Source organism: Aulonocara sp. 'chitande type north' Nkhata Bay, linkage group LG11 (assembly GCF_057382095.1).
Source record: "Aulonocara sp. 'chitande type north' Nkhata Bay isolate Kocher_YH1m ecotype deep benthic linkage group LG11, A_spYH_male_GT1.1, whole genome shotgun sequence".
Lineage (NCBI taxonomy): Eukaryota > Metazoa > Chordata > Actinopteri > Cichliformes > Cichlidae > Aulonocara > Aulonocara sp. 'chitande type north' Nkhata Bay.
In genome coordinates this window covers 9,679,709-9,696,426 of record NC_141354.1, presented here as the reverse complement: position 1 = coordinate 9,696,426, position 16,718 = coordinate 9,679,709, and the positions used below count along the sequence as shown (strand labels likewise).

The window sequence follows — 16,718 nt, the reverse complement described above, 5'->3', positions numbered from 1 at the left end:
TTAACGGGAATATTGTCTCCAAATGGACCTCCTATTTTGACAGCAAAGCATTGTTTGTTGGTTTGTTTCTACTGTGTTTGTTCAGTTTGCAAAACAAACACTGGTGATATACCTTTTTTCTGGCCTTGATGGTCTGTCTCTGTCATCTGGGTATCTCCTAAATGTTTTGTGAGATAATTAAGAGTCTGATTTTTTTTTAATGCAAGGCACCGTCTATGCTCAATAAATCACATGAGTCAATTTATTTCATATGACATGATACCATGAAGAGAACAGTCAAGAAGGAATCCTTCAAAATGGTTACCTGGATAATCTATCCCAAAGTGATCTTCTGTGAAATTACAGGGAGAAATATTTACAGGGTTGTTTTGGTGGAGACATTAAAAAAAAGAAAGAAATAACAAGAATTATCAAGAAATCAGAAACACAATTTTTCTGCCATGCTTTTACAAATATTAGCTCAAACATCAAATTTATAGACATCAGGTGTATAAAACAACCATTGCAACCATCAACTTTTTTTATCATGTTGCTCATGGAGCTCATTTCGGCCATCATAGCTCCATTCTTCTGTGTCAGATATGATATGACTGATAAAACTTATTTATATTTAATTAATATGGATATGCTGTTGAAGCAGGCTCTGGATGCTTTTAGATTCTTTTGAATAATTTCAGAACACCTTTAAAGTGTAGACACTTTTCTGCCAAATCCTGTATTCAGTTGTGATGAGAGGTCTTTGCTCAGTATCAAGTGCTCATGACTAAATTATGTCATTATTTTTTCCTTTTTTTTTTTTTTTTTCAAAGGACGTACCTTTTTTCTGGTCGAGGTGGTGGTTTCAGTGATTCATTTGTGTGTTTCCTATATTTGGTTGGAGGAGAAAAAAAACATTTTCAGCTTCAGAGTCAACAGATGGTAACATCATTACACAGACAGTTATAATCACTATCAGAAATATGATATGGCATAAATTTATGTAATATTTCCTCAACCTTTTCCTCCAGATGAACACTGCAAACACTGCAGCTAAGGTGATTATGATGAGAGCCACAAATGAGACTGGAAAGGCCATTGGAGCAGAACATTTAACTTGTACATCAGTGATCCTGGTGATGTAGATACATTTGAGGTTAATAAACACAATTCAACAGATGAAATACTTCGATAACATATAGAGTAGAGATAAAGTGTGTCTGCTAACCCTTCACATTTAAGCTGACTGTGTGGGCTTGTTCCCTGTTACGCCAAAAGATAGCGTTACAGGTGAGGTTTCTGACTCCATCTCCTTCAGTAACAATAAAAGTGATTGTGGAAGTTGTCTGCCAGGTGCCTCGTGACATCATGATCTCTGAGACCTCAATGGTGAGGTGAGAGACACTCCATGAGAACACCGGAGGATGTGATGAACATGTGTGTGTAACAGAACACGAAACAGTTATAGTTGAACCAGCATCAACTTCTTTTGGAACGGGGGTCATCACTGGTTTTTCTGGAGAAGCTGAGCATGACAAACACAAAGAAGATTATACTTGATACTTAGAAAGCAATGTGTTTGTCACATTTCAGTGATCTACAGTGGGACTCCCTGTCTCATGTCCTTTCTCTGCATAGATACAGAAGGGTCCGTTGTCAAAGGGCTTGATGTCATCAATCTCCAGTGAGCAGTTTCCCTCATTTAGATTTCCTAACATTTTGGTTCGGCCCTTAAAGTGAGCGGTTAAATAAAGATAATTACTATTTATACTTACTCTTTGCCCTCATGCTGATGTTCACTTCTTGTGTTTGATCTGATGTAGAGCTAATATTCAATGGCAAAATGGAGCCTGAGATATAAAGAGTTTTCATTTCACATTAAGTTCAGTACATGAAATATATTGCACATTGAATATATCACATGGTACTCACATTCAGCATTCAGTGGAATCGACTTTTTGGCACTCTGACCCGCAGGGTAGTGTTAGAGTTGAACTGTTAGATGTTTGTCATTTTTATGTTTACCATTTGTACAGTGTTTTAACTGATGAAACTCCACTGTCCTTCCCCCCAGATTCTCGAGGTTCTGGTGGGGGGCTGTAATGTTTTATTGCAGATACATCCTATCTGGAAGATCTGCTTCTTTTGATGTAGGCTTCCTGCGTTTACGACCCTTTGGTCAGCAGGAGGTCTAACACACACACACACACACACACATTCTTACAGAAGTTCACACATATACATTTACATACAGTGCCTTGTCTTTGTAACCAAAGGGGGTTGCAAGGGGAGGTGTTTTGTAAACTATTGTTTGAAGTTTGTTAATAAAAGGCAGCGAGAGGAGGCCATCATCGGGGGTCATTGTCGTGCTGGACACAGATGAGAGGCCTCCCTTGCGCAAGTAATCGATCGATCGACTGTCTTGTTTTCTTCATGATGAATAAGTCTCTAGAATTAGCGGGGTTTGTGGAAACACAGACCCAACAGGTAGTTAACAGCACAACTTACACTCTGGTGCTCTTCTTCTACTGTCCAAGTTTGAACTATTTTCCTTTCCCAAATCCCTTCAGATACCAGAGTGTCCATGTTCTGGTTTGTTCCAGGTAAACCCTCTAGGGTTAAGGTTGGGGGAGCAGAGAAACATGTATGCTGCACACTGCAGGACACAGTGCCCTGCTCTCCCACTCTGAGGATACCAATAATGCTCAACTGTGGTTCTGGTGCATGTTCTGTTAATTCAAAGCAAAAATTGAGAGCTACAGCAACACAGCAACTTTGCAGAAGTTATTAACTGTAATAAAACAAACTTAGTTAAAAGAGATAGGAAAGAAAAAAATACAGATAGCTGAAAGTAAATAATTCTCCAAATTATTTTTTGTGCCTCTCTTAATGTTTTGTTGTTTTAAGTGTTATTGAAATACATTTATTGGGTTTAGACAACACTGTGCTGGAAAAAACTCTCTTAGTACAACTTGTTCTTAGTACAACTTAGATGCAGAGGCAAATCATTTCAAGTTATACATGCGCAAAACTAAAATAATGATAAATAATGAAAATATAAAATGAAGATTCTTTTCAAACCACAGAAGCTTTTGCCACAAGGCCTTATGATTGTGGCATTATACATTTTTTTTTTTTAAATCAGAGAGGACTCAGTTTGTCATGGTAACGGTTACTTTCTCTAGTAACTTGGATGTATATCAATGGAATTAAAGTTGAATTGAAGAAATTAATGAATGCTTACCTGAAACAATAAGTTCAGTAGATCCATCATAAAATGAGTGACCTTTGGTGTGGTAGGAAGTAATTGCGTTCTTATCTATCCATGGATAAAGTCGGTCACGGTTGTGTGACATCTCCAACCTTTCAATCTTAAGACTACAGTTCTGCTCCACCACTGATCCAATTAAACTAGTTCGACCATCAAACTTACTAATAACATTCCCTCCTTGCTTAAATACAGCTGGAAATCCATTGCCTTGGTACAAGTACCACATCACTTGAAGGTCATTAGGCTGTGAGTTTTTGTAGGAGAATTTGCATGGAATGATGAGACACGATCCCTTCAACCCAGTTATGGTGCTTGGAGCAGTGAAGGACCAACCCTGATTGAGTATGTTTCCTGCAAAAGAGAAAATACTTTTGAAGCACTTTGGATCTTAACAAAAAATAAATAAATATTGGCATCCACCAGTGCTACCCCCCGGCCTCCTAGATGTTGCAGGTATGGTATAAATTTGAAAACCCCAGGTGATTTTCCAAAAGTTGACCTGTGAACTTGAACCAGATGACTTCAGTCTTGACTTATTGCATTCTCAAACTTGAGTGCCCACAATTGTGGAGCAACAACAATACCCTCAGCCTTTTATGCCTGACACTAAAAAAGGGCTCACACTCTATTTAAAATTAAATGAACTTGAAACAAAACATCTATTTTCAAATTTGAAGAATGATGACAGAAAAACATTTGTGATCTTATTACTACAACTTGAGTGCACACATCCCAAAGTCAGATAACAATATTAACCTCCATTATTTGTATTTGTATCCCTAAATGTTCCATGTCATTTTACTTCTGTTTTGGTTTCCACCACACTGAGGAAACTCTTTAATAACTTATGTGTTGAATGGCAGTGTCATGGCCCTGTGCCTCCCCGGCTAGCCCAGTCTGGCTACAAGTGTTTTTGCGTCTATTGTCCCTTCTCTCTTCCCTCTCGCACTCAGCGCACCACCGGGGCGGATTTCTCTGTGGGCTCCCGTCCCTGGCTCCCACACCTGCAAACAATCTCCTGTGATCAGCGCTCACTCAAGGAGCTGGCTGGAGGTGCCTCGTCGCTGGATTATTGTGTAACTCTTGTTAGTGTACCGCCGATTCTCTAGCGATCGTGGCTCAAGAGTTGGGAGTTCGCCTTGTAATCGGAAGGTTGCTGGTTCGAGCCCCGGCTCGGACAGTCTCGGTCGTTGTGTCCTTGGGCAAGACACTTCACCCGTTGCCTACTGGTGGTGGTCAGAGGGCCCGGTGGTGCCAGTGTTCGGCAGCCTCGCCTCTGTCAGTGCGCCCCAGGGTGGCTGTGGCTACAATGTAGCTCGCCATCACCAGTGTGTGAATGTGTGCGTGAATGGGTGGATGACAGGTTGTGTAAAGCGCTTTGGGGTCCTTAGGGACTAGAAAAGCACTATACAAATACAGGCCATTTACCATTAGCCTCTTCGAGTAATTTTCGCGAACTAGTCTCATGTCACTCACTTGTCTCTGTGTTAGATTCTACCTGCCTGCCTGAGGACTTCCTACCCCTGGTTAGTCGTGAGTGGGTGAGTCGGCCTGGTGCGAGCTGAGAGGAGGAGTATTTGTGTTGGAGTGTTTTCCTAAAACTGCCCTCATGACCCTTGGAACCCCTGGACCCGTTCCCCGCACTTGTAGATATTGCACTTGGTGACTGTGGAAGAAATAAACAACCAACTCTTGTGATTTCAGTCTGCGCTAGTCCTTTCTGCGTGTGTGACAGGCACATTGCATACACAGGCTTATTTGCTACTACTGACAATGCCAGGATTTTCACATTACAGACAAGCGGTGAGTGGTAGCTAACATGAGCCTGGGATACAATTAAAAATGGTTAAATATCAAAGATGGCGTAGGATAAAATGCAATTTACTTTCACTACATACATTGTGAGGTTAAGGTTCTGGATGCTGATGCAGAGCGACCACCACGGTGTTCCACATAGCACTCCACAGTTTGATATTCTTTCTCTATGAACAGAGTGGTTGTCACCATAGTTTTGGATCTTCCATCAGATAGACGGCTATGAGTTAGACGTTCGTTTCGCAGGGGGATGTTGAGCCTCAGACTTGGGGGATAAGTGGGACAAGTGTGGTAAACACTGCATTGCACTGTTACAGACTGCCCAACCACTGTGTTCCCAAAGATCTCGATAACCGGTGGATCTGCTGTGCCTTAAATCATAAAATGTGAAGATTTACATAATCATATAACAACATAGTGATCAATTTATAGTGAAATCTTAAATTATTTACCTACCCACTACTTCAACTGTTACAGTTGTGTCTTAGAAAGGGTAGGTTCTCCATCCAACATTTTCAGGATCCACCCAGGGATAAAGCTTCTGACTGTGATCAGCCAAGGTCACTGGGTCAATCAACAGACTACATGTCCGATGGTGTGAAGAAGTATATACACGTGTTCTTCCTTTAAATATGTCCAACACATCATTCCTGTTCCAGTTGTCATATACTATTGGATATCCTCTGCTCACATCCTGATACCACACTACACGATCTGGTCTTTTCGGTGGATACTGATCGTAATCATAACTGCAAGGGATAACAAGACAGGAACCCAACAATCCTTTGATTTTACTCGGCATTGTTACCTGCCAAGCACTGGAGCTGCACCAAATATATCCTGCAAGAGGGTTGTGAGAAAAATGAAAATAAATTATCATTTTAAAATAATTTATAATAATTTTAAAATAAATTATAATTTTAAATGCAAACTATTTCCAATATACAAGATAAAATCAAAATATTTACAGACAGACAGACAGATAGATAGATTTGATGCTTGTTACAGGAAAAATGATTCTATGTTTCTTTACCTTCTTTTAAATGTACAAAGATGCCCTTTTGTCTATGGTTAGATTAGTTTAGAATTATCTTTTTAGACTTTCTCAGCAAAGACATACTGTTTTGGGACATATTGTTTTAGATTGTTTTATCTCTCACAGCTTTCTCCCAGCTCTCTGCTGACGAGACTAGCGCCACATATGGAGTTGTTTATTTTATCTGTTTTGTATTTTTCTTATCCTGTTCTCACTGTCTTTCCTATAAAAAGTGCCCAGCCTCTGTACACGTTGTGAGTTGTTCTGAACAGCTTACCCGTGTGCACGTTAAAGCATAAAAAGTGATCTTGTCTCATTGTGTCTTTATTTCTCCTGGGTCTTTTACAGAGTTTTCCCCCAACATTTCTTGGTCCTTCGACAGCCGGAGCGCCTCCATCGTGTCCCATCTCCGTGACCAGTCCACGTTGTTCGTCTGTCGACAGCTCACACACCAGGTGTGTGATAAAAGTCCAAGAGCGTTTAAATTCGGGTCTTGGCCAACGTCTTAGAAAGCGACCCACGGTGGTGGGACCCGATCGAGGTGGACCAGACCCGGCGACACTGACCAGGTAGATACAGACACACTGACACAATCTTGCGTAAAAGCGCATTTTGAATTCAGGGAATTTAAAATAGCGGAAGTAGCTCGTCGACTGGTAGCTCTGGGAGCTCGTCGACTGGTAGCGTAGCTCGTCGACTGGTAGCTCTGGGAGCTCGTCGACTGGTAGCTCTGGGAGCTCGTCGACTGGTAGCGTAGCTCGTCGACTGGTAGCTCTGGGAGCTCGTCGACTGGTAGCTTTGGAGCTCTGGGTAGCTCCCCCAGCTGGGTCTAGACTGGGTCTAGGGAGTAAGTAGCTCTGGGAGCTCCCCTTATCATAAGGGTTCTGGTCGCGCGCGCGTCGAAGCTGTGAATGTGAATGTGTGTATTGTTTTAATTAATGGAGCAAGCTGAATTTTCACGGTCCAATAAGAGACTGAGCTGCTCCTACTGTGTTTTTCTTTTACTGCTATTCACTGACGTGCTGGTGAGTTGAGAGAACGGTCGAGTTCCGTCTCGTAAAGTTCACACCGCTTTTGGAAATAGTCCGAAAGTAGAAGGGCGTGTGAGCAACCACTCTCGTCTCTAATACCAGCGAAGGTGATAGCAGCTGTATTGTGTATATATTACTTAAACAAAAATAAGCAAATACATAAATAAGATGGGTAATCAAGCAAGTGAAATTAAAACTCACTCCTGCTGACGAGCAGTGGTGAGAAAAGAAAAGTCCAGACGCCGGACAAAAACAGTGTCTGTAAACTGAGAGATTTAAGAAAACAAAATATAAACAGTCAGAAGAACAGAACTCAACTGCCAGTTTAGTAAAACCAGAAGACGAGACACTGTGCAGTCCCCACAATCCTTTTAGTAAACCATCACTCACTCCTGCAGCCGCATCTGCAGCAACACCCATATCAGGAAGAACATAATAATCCCTTATTAAGTGAAAACTAGAGATCACAGTAGTTTTGTAGTAGTTTAAAAGGGTTGAAAACAGACCCCACTGAGTAGATATAAATATAAAAAGTACGAAATAAAGATGAACAAAGGGAAAGTTACAGTAGAAATTATCTTTAGAGTATTTGAAATTAATAATAGCAAGGATAACAACCTGTAAAGTGATATTAACAATGAAACACAGTTGGCATGATGACCATGCCCAGCATGTATAAAATGAATATAAAGCAAATAATTCACACGAAAATATTTTAATAAAATAAATAAGGTATATTAAGGCTGTGTCATTGTTCAGCCAAGGACAGTGTGTGAAAAGGTAACTGTCTCCACCCTGGGAAAAGGATGATTCTGCAGGTCATCTGAAGCCCTTGATGGATACAAAATAAAATATAAATAATATATTATAATAGAACTGCCTGGTCCGCCATGCAACAGAGAGAACAAATGTGACCGCAGATTGGATGAATTCTAAATTATCTGTTTGCTGAATAAGATGATCCTAACTAACAAATTGGCTCAGGAGTAGTATAATGGTACACACTAATAGAATATTATAATATGCTATTGCTGTTATATAAGACAAAGAGGATAATATTAACAATGACATAATATTAATATGAAGAGGCACCTTAATCGGTTATGATGTAAGGTGGATAATTGTTAAGCAGTAGTCTGCATCAAGCTTAAGGTTTGCTGAAACTCAGTGTAACGACATGTGAGATGAAGACAATACAGAGAATAACTAAACTAATGAAGTGCATAGAGGCACTTGACCAGCTTGAAACCTATCATCCTAGAATGACACATTGCTGAGATATAGAGCACACCTATAATAACAACCAATAAGCAAAACCCTGTAGACAACAGCTACAACTACAGGATTGAGAAGCTGAATTAAATATGTAGACACTGCTAAGCTGATGAGCATGTTACACATTTTCTTTTCTTTTTATTTATTTGTTTCTTTTAGAGCAGAAGCTGCTGTAACACACCCAAAGAAAGACTCTAGGTCTGACCAACCGTTTCAGTCATGGGCAAAAAGATGTCAGTCAATAAAATTCTAAAAGATAATTTATTGACAAAAAATATATCAAGAGATAAAAGATAAAACAGTCCAGTGTCCCACTTAAGAATTGTATAAAAACACACAGTCCCAAGGCCAGAGCCAGCTATGCCACACAGCCAAGTTGCACTCCACATGTTACCTTTAACAGGGTTAGAAGTTGTCCTTGGAGACCCACCACCCTGCAAGCATATAGTCAGTGGTCACTCAAGCCTCTGCAACCCTGCTGCCTTTAGGCTGTGGCATATAATAGGCCCTGGCCTGCACAGAGAGACAAAACGACACACTTAATATAAAATTCATAGGGCAAAACCCATCCATCCCAAACATATCTGATTTCATCACATTACATACCTGCACAGAGAGACAAAACAACACAGCAGTGTTTGTAGTGTGGGCTATAAGTAGACCAGTGTATCAGTGCAATCAAGTACACCTGCCTCTAATTAGTCCAACCCCATTCCAGCCATTGGCTCACCAAAAATGTGACACACACAAAACCACTCCCAACCCAGTGCAACTTCACACAATAATATGGAGCTGAATTAACACAGGCACATTAGTCTACCATGTTACAAGCTGCATGCTATTACAAGCCAACATATGCAGACTTCTGCCTTGTTCGGGTGGCAGCATTTTTCTTTTTTCTTTTGTGTCCTGACACGTTTATGTTTTTTGTTTTTGTTTGATTATTTTGTTGGTTTTGGAAACGAATTTAAACGAACTTGTGACAATACTTGAGAATCACAGTGACACATAGTGATTAGGCATATGATTGAAAAATGCCTAGGTTTAGAGCTGTGAGCTATGAGCTGTGAGCAATGCAAAGTTAAATATATATATATTTGTATAAATGGGAAACAACCCTAACTTGAAAGTTTGAAATGTGTGAGATCCATGAATTGTTTGAAGAACTAGAAATTATCTAAAAATGCCTTAAGTGAAAATGTAGAGTTGCATCTATTCTCCCAAACCAAAAAAAAAAAAAAAAAAGGAGAAGAAGCATTCTGTAACTTAGAAATAAGGCTGACGTGTTGACAACAGACTAAAACACTAATTCGCAGGTGGCTATCAGGAACAGAGAGGCGAGCAAAGTCACAAACACCAAGGCTGCAGACAGCCACGCAGAAACAGCAGATAACATGGAGACAACGCCTGCTACAACCGTGGAGAGGAAGGTCACTTCACACGAGATTGTAGGAGTAAGCCACAGAGAAATAATGCAAAACAGTTTTGAGGCAGCCACTTAAACTTACAGTTTTCAAAGGACAAATTAGTTGTAAAGTCAGCTTCAGGCCACACAACTGTACAACAATTAACTGCCCCTTTAGAACTAGTACATACAGCAAGTGGCCGCAGGTGCTTTATTAAATGCATATATGACCCGTCGTGTCCAGTAAATTTGCTAGGTAGAGACGCTCTGACAAAACTTAAGATAGCAGTCATGCCATTCTTTTCTGGTATTACACCTGAGTGCATGCTAAATGACACCCGCCACATCCACTTTCCAGAAACCGACCGAGTATCACAACATTCTGAGATTTAAACAAACTCCAGGCCCAGATCCACCTTATGATCAGCAAGTGTGGAAGCTAGGAGAACAGCATTTGACCTTACAGCACAGGCCTAAATTGTGTAGGTTACGCAGTAACCACAGATAGTAAAATAATAGAAGCAAAACCACTTTCTTCTTCATATTCTGCACAGAGCGCTGAGCTGTCAGCTGTGATTTGCGCATGTGAAATACACAAAGATAAACAAATAACCATTTATATAGACAGCCAGTATGTTTTCTCTGCTGTGCATCATTTTGCAAAAAATCTGGAAAACCAGAGGAATGATTACACCAACCGGAAAACCAGTTCAGCATGCCAACCTCTTACAACGCCTCTTTCATTGCTACAGGCAATAACTTTGCTGACAGAGCAGCAAAACAGGCGGCACAAAAGACAAACATCACATTGATGGCAGTAAACACACATCAGATTCCACTGGATGTGTTGAAAAATGAACATAAAGCAGCAAGCACAGCAGAGCAGGCAAAATGGCTAAAACACGGTGCAGTTCTGACAAACGACTTAATGATGTGTTATGGCAAGCCAGTGCTGCCAAAATCTCTCCACAAGATGGCGGCATTAGTGACTCATGGCTATACGCATTTGTCATCGGGGGGAATGACCTGTATTGTCAACTCTCATTTCTACACTGTAAATTTTGAAACTTCAGCAAAACAATTTGTCAGAACGTGCATGACGTGTCAAAAATATAATGCTCAGGGAAATCTGCGACCAAAAAGAGGCCGTTTTCCCACTCCACCTTATCCTTTTCACACAATTCATATGGATTTTATTGAACTAAGCGAATGTCAAGGGTCAAAATACGCCCTAGTGGTTATAGACGTGTTCTCAAAATGGCCGGAAATCTATCCAGTGAAAAAGGCAGATGCAATTTCAGTAGCAAAGTGCCTGTGCAATCACTTCATACCCACATATGGCACCCCAGCTTTGATACGATCAGACAACGGCACTCATTTTGTAAATGATGTCATCACTAAGGTCTCTGAAGCACTCGGTTTCAGCATAAAACACCACTGTGCTTATCACCCTCAGAGCGCAGGCCTTGTAGAGAGAACTAACGGCACTATAAAACAAAGGCTCAGGAAATGCATGGCAGAAACAGGAAGGCCGTGGCCTGAATGTTTGGGTTTAGTGAAAATGTGGATGCGCTTAACGCAAGGCTCCCATAAACTAACTCCATTTGAAATCATTCATGGCAGGCCGTTCCCACTGCCGATCACCAGTCAACCAATAGACAAAGCAATCAGAGAAAACACATTAGCAGAATGGATGTCTAAGCTATTGGAAAACAAAGAGATCATTGTACATAATCAACAACCTGATGATGTTTCTCCAGTGTCTTGCAGACTAAAGCCCGGTGACTGGGTTCTGATCAAGGTGCTCCAAAGGAAAAACTGGAGCACACCCAGGTGGGAGGGGCCATACCAAGTCCTCCTCACTACACCGACCGCTTGCAAAATTGCGGAACGACCATCCTGGATCCATCAGAGTCACTGCAGGCGAGTAAGTGAAGCCATCTAAACACAGCTGACAGCAGGCTTGCCCACTTGTTGTGATCTCGCCCGGTGGAGGGGTCAGCTTTCCTGGCCGGGGGGTCTACTCGCGACAGGAGGGTGTGTCCCGTCGTCATGAGGTGGTGGCTCTTATCAACTGCAGCGGCCCTGACCATGGCCGGGCTCCTCATCTTTGCTTCCGTGAGGGACAACAAGTCACGCAATATGAAGAAAAGGCAGACACTGTATGACAAAGGACAGTACACCAAGTTTCCCCATGGCTACGCCACTAACTTTTGGTGGCAGTTTATGAACACTACAGCTCACTGGAATAATAAAACTGACTGCTATGCATGTACCCATATGCCCCTATCCTCGCAGACGTCTGGCCTGTGGCCGTACAGCATACCTGAAGATCGCAGTTGGTGTCTGTTGGGCCTGGCAACACATCCAGGCTACGGTACTCTTTGGTCCAAGGCCAACTACAGCATCCCAGCAAAAGCAACCTGGAGGTCATCATCACCCACAAATGTGAACTGTTCCGGACAGACCTACCTACTGACCTGGCCCCAAGTCTCAGACCCACTGCCTGATGTAATTCTACTAAACAAACTGAACGCAGCGCAACTGCCAGTATGTGTGATGAACAATGGATCGCGGGCAGTGGGGGAGCTGCCTACTCACCTATCTACCGGATGCCACTACAAACAAAGACTCAGTACCAGACAGGATGTGCACGGACGGCACCAAGCAGTAAAGGAACCAGAGTTTCGCATCTGAGGAGGAGTGAAATTCTTACAGAGCTTGATCCCCGGCATTGGAGCTGCCGAGGTGCGGGATCATGTGGAGATCAACCGATATGCTCTGCTACGACGCATCAACTTTGACAAAGACCCTGGGACCGGCTTTAGCAGGAGAACAGAAGGCCATCAGAACGATGGTGCTGCAGAACAGACTGACTCTAGACCTGCTAACAGCATCACAAGGAGGAGTTTGTAAGCGGAGACATTTATGAAGCTTTGCAGAATTTGACCATTCTGCAGAAATATGTCACTGACCACACATCTGGAGCAGCTACACCGCCATGTCTAAGAGTAATGATTTCAAAGATGATAACAACTACAATGACTGCTTATGTTGCCGTGCCTCAAGAAGAACAGCATCCCGTTGCAATTCTGTTAGAGGAGAACTTGTAATAACTGCTAATGAATGACGTGGTGATTAAAAATGACTTGTCAAGTGATCATGCACTGATTAACACATTAGTAGTTTATGCAGGTACAATATAAGGTTTTCATCCTTTTATTTTTTGAAGTTTTCATTTTAAATATAAGGTTTTCATCATTTTAAATATAAGGTTTTCATCCTTTTATTTTTTGAAGTTTTCATTTTAAATATAAGGTTTTCATCATTTTAAACATAAGGTTTTCATCCTTTTATTTGTTGTAGTTTTCATTTTAAATATAAGGTTTTCATCCTTTTATTTTTTGAAGTTTTCATTTTACATATAAGGTTTTCATCCTTTTATTTGTTGTAGTTTTCATTTTAAATATAAGGTTTTCATCCTTTTAAACATAAGGTTTTCATCCTTTTATTTTTTGTAGTTTTCGTTTTAAATATAAGGTTTTTATCCTTTATTTTTTGTAGTTTAGTTTTATTATTTTTTCTTGTTTATTCCACTTGTTATTTCATTTACTATGATTTTCATTTACTATGATTTTCTTTGTTCTTTTTATTATTTTATTTTGTTTTATTCTTTAGACCAAATGATTTCCATTTCTGCTATGCTGACATTTTGAAAATTAAAAAATTGCTTAAGATACTTAATAAATAACCTTCACAGACAATTGTTGTATACATTTAAAATAAGTTAAAACAGGAGGGAATGTTACAGGAAAAATGATTCTATGTTTCTTTACCTTCTTTTAAATGTACAAAGATGCCCTTTTGTCTATGGTTAGATTAGTTTAGAATTATCTTTTTAGACTTTCTCAGCAAAGACATACTGTTTTGGGACATATTGTTTTAGATTGTTTTATCTCTCACAGCTTTCTCCCAGCTCTCTGCTGACGAGACTAGCGCCACATATGGAGTTGTTTATTTTATCTGTTTTGTATTTTCTTATCCTGTTCTCACTGTCTTTCCTATAAAAAGTGCCCAGCCTCTGTACACGTTGTGAGTTGTTCTGAACAGCTTACCCGTGTGCACGTTAAAGCATAAAAAGTGATCTTGTCTCATTGTGTCTTTATTTCTCCTGGGTCTTTTACAGAGTTTTCCCCCAACAATGCTATACTGTGATTAAAAAGTGTTCCATTAATCTGTTCTTAGAAATTGCCATACCTAGAATATAGTAGCACAGGATAACATGTCCAAATCCAGACATTTTGTACATGGTATCGGACTCCTGAAATATATAAAATGACCTTGTAAGAATGGGTGAATGAGGCAAATTGTATAAAATGCTTTGAGTGCCCCGATGCATAGAAAAGCGTATATATACATGTTTCACGGCATGAAAACCATATCCAACTTTATGCTGTGAGGCTCTGATTTCTACTTCCCCTTTCAAAATAATGTTATGATGTTGTAAACTATAATCAGTAAAAGTTCCAAACGTTTCTCATAGATTTTCTGTGTTGAGGTGACATTGTGTAGCAAAACTGCTGCATGCCTGTGTAGCCTGAGAAGTCATTAGCATTCTGTGGTTGAGTTAATCTTGTAGGCTAGAAGAAACTTAGTATTGTTAAAGTATTTATTTATTTATTTCCAGGAAATTAACCATCTGTAAGTTCAAACATAAATTCAATAAATTAAAATTACATCTCGCATCTGATTATGTCCTGATTATCTTGGACTAAGTAAAATTATAGAATAGAATAGAATTCTATTTGTCACACATGCAGGCCGCCCTGCATAGGAATGCATACAATTTAGGCTACATCCCAGCATGGATTTACAGTAATGCTTTACAGGAGCTTGTACTATGATGTCATAACTTAGGTTGAATTATGTACCTGTTATGCAGCTTGGCTAGTGTGATGTTACACAATACTGAAAGAGAACAGGATATCATGAACATCACACAATTAGAATTTAATATACTCTTTTAGTAAAAGATGCATGACCTTAAACATTTTTGATACCTCACCTCTCTGTTGAATGGGAGCTTGACCCTGACATGAAAGGAATCTTTACTGCTTTATTTTAGCACTCCAACAATTTCTTAGTGTCTCTGCACACCACAAATCTAGCCACTATCGTGCTTACGTGTTTTGTGGGAGAGAGAAAAAGTGAGCTCACTACCACTTCCGATTTAAACTCTCCCCTAAATCTTCCAGGTCCTAAAGCCTTCCCCATTACATTAAATTTACACTGTTAGTTTCAAGCACTATGGGAATAAGATCCATAAATTTCAATTTAATATTGCTCAGTTGTAGCTATTGTTGATATAATTACCTATTACTTAATTACTTTTTTTGCTGATTAAGTGGTAATAACTTGCTAGTTATACACCATTACCTTCTTTTTTCCACTTTATTATCCCAATATTTACTACATTATTATTGAGCTGTAAATTAAATTGCTTTTGAAAATGTAAAAATGTCAAAAGAACCTCTACTTATTTGACAGTTAGATTTCATGAGGAGTTGGCTGGGGTTCTATCAAGGTCAAGGTCAAGTTTATTGATATAGCACATTTCCAACAGCTCATGCTGCACAAAATGCAGAAAAAAGCCACTATTTTTTAAGGGCTACCCGTGTGTTATTTTCAAATGTTTATGCACATTGTTTTGTTGTTATGGTAGGCCATTAAAGTTTGGATCGGGAAATGCCGAATTAGAATCGGAGTTTGATTCGCTGAGCAAGAAACAAGATGGTGAGCCACCAACGGACCCATTGAACTGTGCCAAGCAGGAAAAACGCCCCCTGCTGCACGTTGTGCTCTTTCGCTGAAAAAAAAGCTGGTAGGATTAATCCATACACCTCTGCAAAAGAACAGTGGACTCTCAAAGCACCGGATAACCATTCAGAATAATTCCGGGATTAATAGTTAAAGGACACAGAGACAGCTTTTCTTTTTCTTTTGTTTGTTTGTTTAAGGGGTTATTCAGCCTTTTGCTGAATTGTTTTCAGTTTTTTACATTTTTTTTGTTTTTTGTAATTTATTTGTGGTCAACCTTACATTCTAAGGCTGTAATGGTGTTAACGGAAATGTAAATAATTTTGTTGGGTTAAAACAAAATAAGAAATGGTTGAAATCCAAAAGTGAAATAGACGAAAATTAAATTAAATCTTGCGCCTAAAGAACTAAACTTGATTTAAAATAACACAGTGTTAATTCAAATAGATTAAAGAACTCAAACGTAGAACTTGAAATAAATAAAACAATAACCTAGGTTGAAAATAACATCCTTTTAAAGCCAAATAGGTTTTCAGATAAATAGGATAAATTAACCAAAATGACTGAACTCAAAAGGGAAAGGAAATATCTTCTTTTTCTTCCTTAAATGTGTTGTTGAATGTTTTATGTAATGTGTGTCAACTGTCTATTCTCTGTTTTTACAGAATAATAAGCCGGCAATTTAAACGTATTTTCTGGTCTGGGGTCTTTATTACATGCATAGCTGGACTGGCCATTGGGCATACCGGGCATTTGCCCGGTGGGCCGCTGGCGATTTTTTGTTTTTATGGGCCGATGGATTTTTTATTTTTTATTTTTTTTAGGAAGGGTATATATAATGAAAGGTGTTGGATTGGCCAATTGGTCATGATCAACTCTGGGCTGGACCAATTACAGCCGAGGAGGCCGGATGCACCCTCCCCCTTGTTTAGCAATCACGTGATTTTCGCGCATTGCATGCCGGGAACTCGTGGCAAAACAATCCAAGTACCGCATCAAATGCAAGCATTTGCAGCACCGCAAAACGTTCATTCTCCGGTTCCAATACCTTCTTGTTTTTTCTTTGACGCACAAAAAAGGAATGTACAAAAC

General features: G+C 39.8%; 1 pseudogene; it reads right to left on the bottom strand.

Annotated features, from left to right (window-relative positions):
* Window positions 1-14,109, bottom strand: LOC147318495 (uncharacterized; annotated as a pseudogene).
* Window positions 14,110-16,718: the final 2,609 nt, after the last annotated feature.